This window comes from Ananas comosus, linkage group 5 (assembly GCF_001540865.1).
Source record: "Ananas comosus cultivar F153 linkage group 5, ASM154086v1, whole genome shotgun sequence".
NCBI lineage: Eukaryota > Viridiplantae > Streptophyta > Magnoliopsida > Poales > Bromeliaceae > Ananas > Ananas comosus.
The window spans coordinates 9,048,096-9,056,033 of NC_033625.1; positions in this window are offsets into that span (position 1 = coordinate 9,048,096).

The window sequence follows — 7,938 nt, forward strand, 5'->3', positions numbered from 1 at the left end:
TATCTCTTGAAAGAAGTTCAAGGAGCTTCTGTTGACACACTACTTCCCTGACAGCGTCAAGAGGAAGATGGAGCAGGACTTGCGCAACTTGCGCCAGGGAGACCGGATAGTGGCTGAGTTTGAGAGGGAGCTTTCTCGGCTACTACACTGCGTGCCTTTCGTCGTGTGGGACGACGAGAACAAGGCCTGCATCTTTGAGCGAGGATTGCGACCGTCTATCTTCTGATTTGTCCAATTTTCTGACCTCCAAACCTACCGCGAGTTGGTGAATTGCGCGCTCATTGTGGAGAGCAGCGCGACGGATGTTCAGGAGCAGCGAGAAGGCTTGAACAAGGGTAAGGGCAAAAGGCCTGCGGCTGAGGGTGCGAGTCAGACGCACTTTAGGAGGCCGCCAAAGCACCCTAGGAGCCAACAGTGTGGGCGCGGCTCGGCAGCGCAACGAGGAGGCTCTGATCGACACCGACCTCCCAAGTGCGTGATCTGTGGTGGTCTCCATATTCCACCGCAGTGCCCGCAGCGGGGAGGGAAGTGTTTCCTATATGGCAAGGAGGGCCACTTCTGGACCGAGTGCCCGAGGGGTTCGTCACCGGCACCGTTGACTGTATCGGCACCGGCTCTACTAGCCGCCAGCCAGGGGACTCCATCGGCACAGTACCAGCCTGGATGGTCATCCGTCCAGCGTCAGAGCGAGGGATCTCAACAGGCCCCGAGTGGGCGCATGTACGCCGCTCAGACCGAGGAAGCGGTAGCAGCCGAGGATGTGGTTGCAGGTATCATTTTTGTCATACCCTGGAATTCTCCAAATCCGAGAGTTGTGCTTCGTCCAGAATCGACCAAGGGTCGAGTTGATAAGCTTTGGAAAAGCTTAGGATGCACAAAACCCAAGAAGTGCATTGGAACGGAGTCCGCGAGAGCAAATAATGCAATCTTCATTTTGGACTAAGATTGCTCTCGGGGATCGCTCTCTGGAGGTGAGAGACCAGTCCCATCAGCTGAAGGCTGCGGGGTTGCTGATGCAACCGGTCCCTGGCAGAGAAGGGACCGGTCCCAGCCTGCGACACCAGTGAGAAGAGCCAAAAATCGGCTAAGTCTTGAAAGTTCAACTCTCGGGAACCGGTCTCTCTGAGAGGAACCGGTCTCCCGAGGACTGGTCTCTGTCACGCCCCAATCCCCGCCAATTTGGTCGGGTTCGGGTCACGTCAACAGACGCCGAACGGACAGAGCCTCCCCTGTCCGCCCAAGGCTCTAACAACATGTGTAAATAGGCAATCAACAAGAGAATTGCATATATAATATAAGGCTTGCACGAGGGCAAACAACAACGGAAGCGAAAGCTCAAAGCTAATATACAACATACATGATACTTGATTTCGTTTGAACCAAATACAAGAAAATAAAACTATTACATTTGCATTCAACATCATTTCTTTTTACATTTAGCCATCCATCAAAGCTACATGATTGTTTACAACTTTACATCTCTAAGTCAACAAAATAAAGTTGATACATGTATACAAAAGGGAAATGGCTACAAAATGCATAATGTCCCGGTGGCCGCTATCTACGGCGCTATACCCTTGCCTCGGTCCTCCGCCGCCCCGCTCGTGCCAGGACCTGTAGGGTTAGCGGTGTGAGAACTACAACAAAGTTCCCAGTGGGCTCGGTATTCGACCTCGCCGACTTACTCACTAGGTCTATCCAGACATATGTATTTCAAAGGAAAAGATAACAAACCATCTAATGCTACTACTAATACAATGCCTGCAAGAAACTGGTCAGCGGACAAATAATCATATGGATGATAAATGCATGCATGCCCATTTACAAACTTGACTTTGGCTTTTACCCAATCTTGCCGGTTAACCTTGTTAACCCAAACAACTCACCACCAAAAATCCCTTAATAGCGGGGGACTCGAACCTCCCTAGGGACCGTCATTTGGGGGGACTTTACCACGCCCATGGTGACCAACTCCGGAGCGCACCGCTCGAGGGGGAGCGACCTCCCTCAAGCCTAGACGTAACGTGAGTATCAATCTAATCCCCAACTTGAGGATTCATAGCCACTAGTCACAATGCCGATGTCATGATAGGTCTGTACCTATTCATTCTTGCCACTCTCAAGGCTATACCCGTGATGATGCCATAATTTGGTTAAACTATGTTTAACGGTTCATCTCTCAATGCCAATCTTGTTTCTATGTCAATGTCCAATCTCACATTCACACAACTTGAGGGTCCTACCACACATGTCCATTTTGGTTCTATCATTCTCTATGTTCAACTACGTTAGAAGCATATAAATGAAATCAAACCAAGTTTCACATGTATCTACCCTACTATGCATGAATTGCTATATATATATGCTCAAGAATAGAGAAAACAGACATATAAGGGAATCCAACGATTCCGGCGTGCACCCCCCACCTCTATTAGTCGTGTGGGTGTAGAATATGAAGGCTCCCGCACTTTACGAAAGTCGATTCCGTGCCCTATAATCAAAATAGTGCCATATTAGGCCCTTTGTACAAGAACTATATTCTAACATTTTCGCAACGTTAAACGGAGTTGTCCAACGTGTTTAGGGTACCCCCAATCAGGTTTCTACGGGGTCAATTTGCCCCCGAAAAATCCTAAGGCAAAAGCCCCAATTTTTAAGCCTTAATATTGTCATTTAGGGTTTCCCCATGAATCGATCCCAACCCTAAGCAAATAATAGCTTAGAATCACCTAGGGAGCATTCTAACAAGGTTTTTAGGCTCATGGAACCATCCCTAGGGCATCTACTATGTGCCCTAGTGATCCACCATGAGAACCCCTCAAGTAAACCATGGATTTCATGGTTTCAAGTTCAATAGAGGGTTTCCAAGGCTAAAAACAACCCAAAACTTCAAATCTTAGGGATCAAAACCAAACCCTAGACTCATTTACACCAAAAACTCACCTTAGCCCAAGCTCCTCCAAGTCCTTCTTATAGGAGAGCTTGTAGAACCCACCAAAGCCTCCAAATCCACCTTCTTCTCCAAGTTCTTCTTATTCTTCTCCAAGCTCTAGGGGAGTTCTAGAGAGAGAAAGAGAGAAAATGAGAGAGGAGGAGTGAAATGGCTGTGGGAGAGAGGGGATGGGCCTTATATAGTGTTGTAATAATTGCACTAAAGCCTATCCACTTGTTTCCCATTGATCTGCCCAAACTGGGCATTTTTTGCCTTCGGGGACCAGTCTCCCCGACCAGGGACCGGTTCCCGAACGGGGGTTTTCCGGGACTTAGCCGAATATTCGGGTTTCTCGGCCGTTGCGCAACAAGGGACCGGTCTGCCCTTCAGGGACCGGTCTCCCGAGGACCGGTCTCATTGCCAGGGACCGGATGCCTCAGGATTTCCTGGCAGACTACGCGTACGGGGATCGGTCTCTCCTTCAGGGATCGGTCCCCGAGAGCACAAAATCTGGGACTTAGCCAGATTTTGAAATCTCACTCTCTCGGGTCCCTTTGTACCATATATAGGCTCCAATACACTTAGGACCTATACTTACTCGTTCCACTCCGTGTTCCGCTCGTTTGGACGGAACTCGGCACAATTTGCGAGGGATGTAGTATATTACATTCTCCACCCCTAAAATTTAGTTTCGTCCGCGAAACTACTAAGTTTGAAATTTAAATTTCATACCTCACTTCGGATCCTCGAAGAGGTGAGGATAACGCTCCCTCATTTCACTTTCGAGCTCCCACGTTTCTTCCCGGTCATCGTGCTCGCACCAATGAATCTTGACATACGGGATTTCGCTGTTCCGAAGCTTTCGCACCTCCCGATCGACAATATACGTCGGGAACTCCTCATAAATCATATCCTCTTGAAGTTCTATCGGTATATACGAGAGAATATGATCTGGGTCGTACACATACTTGCGAAGTTGGCATACATGGAATACATCATGTACTCCCGCGAGCCTCGGTGGTAACGCCAACTTGTAGGCCACCGCGCCAATTCGTTCCAAAACCTCGAAGGGTCCGATATAGTGGGGACTCAATTTCCCGCGAACACCGAACCGCTTAACTCCTCGCATCGGCGATACTTTTAGAAATACGCGGTCTCCTACCGCGAACTCAATGTCCTTTCGCCGCTTGTCGGCATAACTCTTGTGCCTTGATTGTGCCATCACTAATCTTTGTCGGGCAAGGCGGACTTTCTCTTCCGCCTCCCGCACCACTTCCGGGCCAAGAACCATTTTCTCGCCGACATCGCTCCAGTGTATCGGCGAGCGACATTTCCTTCTGTACAGGGCCTTGAATGGCGCCATCGCAATGCTTTCTTGATAGCTATTATTGTACGCAAATTCCGCCATCGGTAACTGATCGTGCCATCCGCCCTTATAATCAAGTACACACGCTCAAAGCATGTCCTCAAGTATTTGAATCGTCCTCTCCGATTGACCGTCACTTTGAGGATGGAATGCCGTACTAAAGTAGAGCCCGCATGCCTAGTGCATCTTGTAAGCTCTTCCAGAAATGAGATGTGAACCTAGGGTCCCGATCCGATACGATAGATACCGGAACCCCATGAAGTCTCACCACCTCGTCGATATTAACCTGGGCCAACTTGTCTCCCGACCAAGTAGTGTGGATCGGCAGAAAGTGTGCCGATTTTGTCAACCGGTCCTCAACTACCCAAATCGCGTCATGTCCACCTTGTGACCTAGGTAAACCTGTCACAAAATCCATTGCGATGTTTTTCCATTTCCACATGGGTATAGGTAGACTTTGCAGCTTTCCCGCCGGAAATCGACGCTCCGCTTTCACTTGTTGGCACATGAGACATTGCGCCACGAACTCTCCTATATCTTTCTTCATGCCCGGCCATCAATAATGCAATTTCAAATCTCGATACATTTTGGTGCCGCCCGGGTGGATGCTATAGGGAGATTGATGCGCTTCTTGCATAATCGCCCTCCGAAGGTCGTCGTCCTTGGGCACGCACCAACGATCCCGATATCGTAGTGCGCCGTCGGTTCCAATGCCAAAATCATCGGCACTACCGCTCTCAACCCTGCCCCGCACCTTTTGGAGAAACTTATCCGATGCTTGTAATCCTTTAATTTTCTCCAACAAGGTCTGTTGCACAACTAAAGTGGCAAGTGTTGCCGGCACTCCCGGCGCCACAACTTCTAATCCAAACCGTTGCATCTCCTTTTGCAAAGCCGGTTGAGGTGTAATCTCTGTCGCCAAATTTTCCACCGACTTCCTACTTAGAGCATTGGCTACGACGTTCGCTTTCCCGGGGTGGTAGAGAATCGTGACATCATAATCTTTGAGCAACTCTAACCACCGCCGCTGCCGCAAGTTTAGCTCATTCTGGGTGAACAAGTATTTGAGACTTTTATGATCGGTGTAGATCTCAAAATGTTCCCCATACAGATAATGCCTCCACAATTTTAGCGCGAAAACAACCGCCGCTAGCTTAAGATCGTGAGTCCGGTAGTTCTTTTCATAACTTTTCAATTGGCGCGAAGCATAAGCTATGACTCGGCCGTTTTGCATTAAGACACACCCGAGACCGATGTATGAGGCATCACTGTATACGACATAGTTTTCTCCCGACGTCGGCAAAGCAAGCACCGGAGTAGACGTCAGTCTAGTCTTTAGCTCCCCAAAGCTCCGCTCACACTCGGGGCTCCACACAAACTTCACCCTTTTGTGCGTAAGGCGCGTTAGTGGAGTTGTTATCCTGGCAAACCCCTCCACGAACCGCCGGTAATAGCCCGCAAGTCCAAGGAAGCTGCGGATTTCCGCTACGCTTGTCGGGCCAGGCCAATCCTTAATCGCCTCAACTTTCTTTGGGTCCACCGAGATGCCATCTCCGGATACCACGTGACCGAAGAAGGTAACCTCCGAAAGCCAAAACTCACATTTCTTTAGTTTTGCATAAAGCTTTTCCTTCCGGAGTATCTCCAACACGAGTCTTAGGTGCTCCTCGTGTTCTTCTTCGGTCCGAGAATATACCAACAAGTCGTCAATGAAAACCACGACGCAACGGTCGAATAGCGGACGGAAGATTCTATTCATTATGTCCATAAATGCCGCCGGTGCATTAGTGAGCCCGAATGGCATGACCGTAAACTCATAATGGCCATACCGCGTACGGTACGCCGTCTTGTGCACATCCTTGGGACGTATCTTCAATTGATGATACCCCGACTGCAGATCAATCTTAGAGTATACCCTTGATCCTTGCAACTGATCGAACAGATCATCAATTCTTGGCAACGGGTATTTGTTCTTGATCGTCACTCTATTCAACTCGCGGTAATCAACGCAGAGTCGGAGTGTTCCGTCCTTCTTCTTTACAAACAACATCGGAGCTCCCCACGGGGACACGCTCGGCCGCACGAAGCCTTTATCGAGCAAATCTTGCAATTGGGCTTTCAACTCTTTTAACTCCACCAGTGCCATTCTATACGGAGCCTTCAAAATTGGCGCCGCCCCGGGAATCAAGTCAATGACGAACTCGACTTCCCGATCCGGGGGCAGTCCCGGTAGTTCGGCTGGGAATACATCCGGATACTCCCGCACAACTCGAATACCCTCCAGTTCCGGGTACTTCTGTCGAGGGTCTACGATGGTCGCCAAATAGGCCTTACAACCGCCCTTGATCATCCTTTTTGCCCTCACTGTTGATATAGTGGCTGCGAAGCGCTTGCCTTTACACGCCCGGTAGACAAACTCCTCTTGGTTGGGTTCACGGAACGTGATCACCCTTCTTTCGCAATCTATGACCGCGTAGTACTTGGAGAGCCAATTGATCCCCAAGATTACCTCGAATCCCCACATTTCTTTTAAAACTAGAAGGTCGATCGGCATAATCTAATCACCTATCTGCACTGGGTAGTCCAAGCACTCGTCGTGAACGTCGAACGAGTGCTCGGGAGTATTCACCGACCAATACTCCTCGCTATGAGTGATCTCTATGTTATGGGCTTGTGCAAATGATGCTAGTATGAATGAATGAGATGCACCCGTATCAAATATAGCTCTAGCTCTAGTGCCTCTGATCAGAATAATACCTGCCACCACGTCGTCGGGAACTATGATCGGCTGCTCCTCCACCTGAGTGGCAAAAACCCGCCCACTAGGTGCTCGAGAAGCCTCCGGTTGACGAGGCGCCGACGATCGTCCAACAGATGTTGCAGGTAGCAGTCCCGCCAGCTGTCGCTGTGTGTACTGAACTGAAGCTGATGTCGGGGCTGGGGATGCGCCACCCGGGTACTCTCGGCTCATGTGCCCTGGTTGGCCACATCGGTAACACCGCCCCTCCTGCTGTGGGCAAATGGTGGCTCTATGCTCTCCACTGCATATCACGCACGGGTAGATAATCTGGCCCTGCGTCTGACTCCTACCTCCCCGCTATTGTGATCGTTGTGGTCGCGGGGGTCGCTTAGAACTCGATTGCCCCACCGATCCACTAGCCGGTCGCTTCTTGGACTTATCTCTTTTCCTGTCTCTCTCAAAAGTCTCGCACTCATCACGCGCAATGGCATTCCCGCGCTCCACCCAAAGCACGCGATCGAGTACTTCCTCGTAGGTCTTCAAGCGAAATGCATGAATAACCTTGAAAATCTCGGGTCGCAACCCGCGCTCAAACACCTCTGCTCGGTCCCTATCACCGTGAACCAAGTTCGGCACGCAGTTAATCATGTGCGTGAACTCCCTCTCGTACTCCCGCACTGATCGGCTTCCTTGCCTTAGCTTCCGAAAATCCTTCTTGATTTTTCTTTTGTCGCTTTCGGGGAAATATTCCATAAGCAGCATCTCCCGGAACGCTTCCCAAGTAAGAAAAGGGTGCCCTAGCGAGCGATTTTTCCTCGCTTGGTTCCACCATAGCCAGGCTGACCCATCAAAACAATGAGCCGCCAAATGAACTTTATCCTTCTCGAGGGTATAGATATC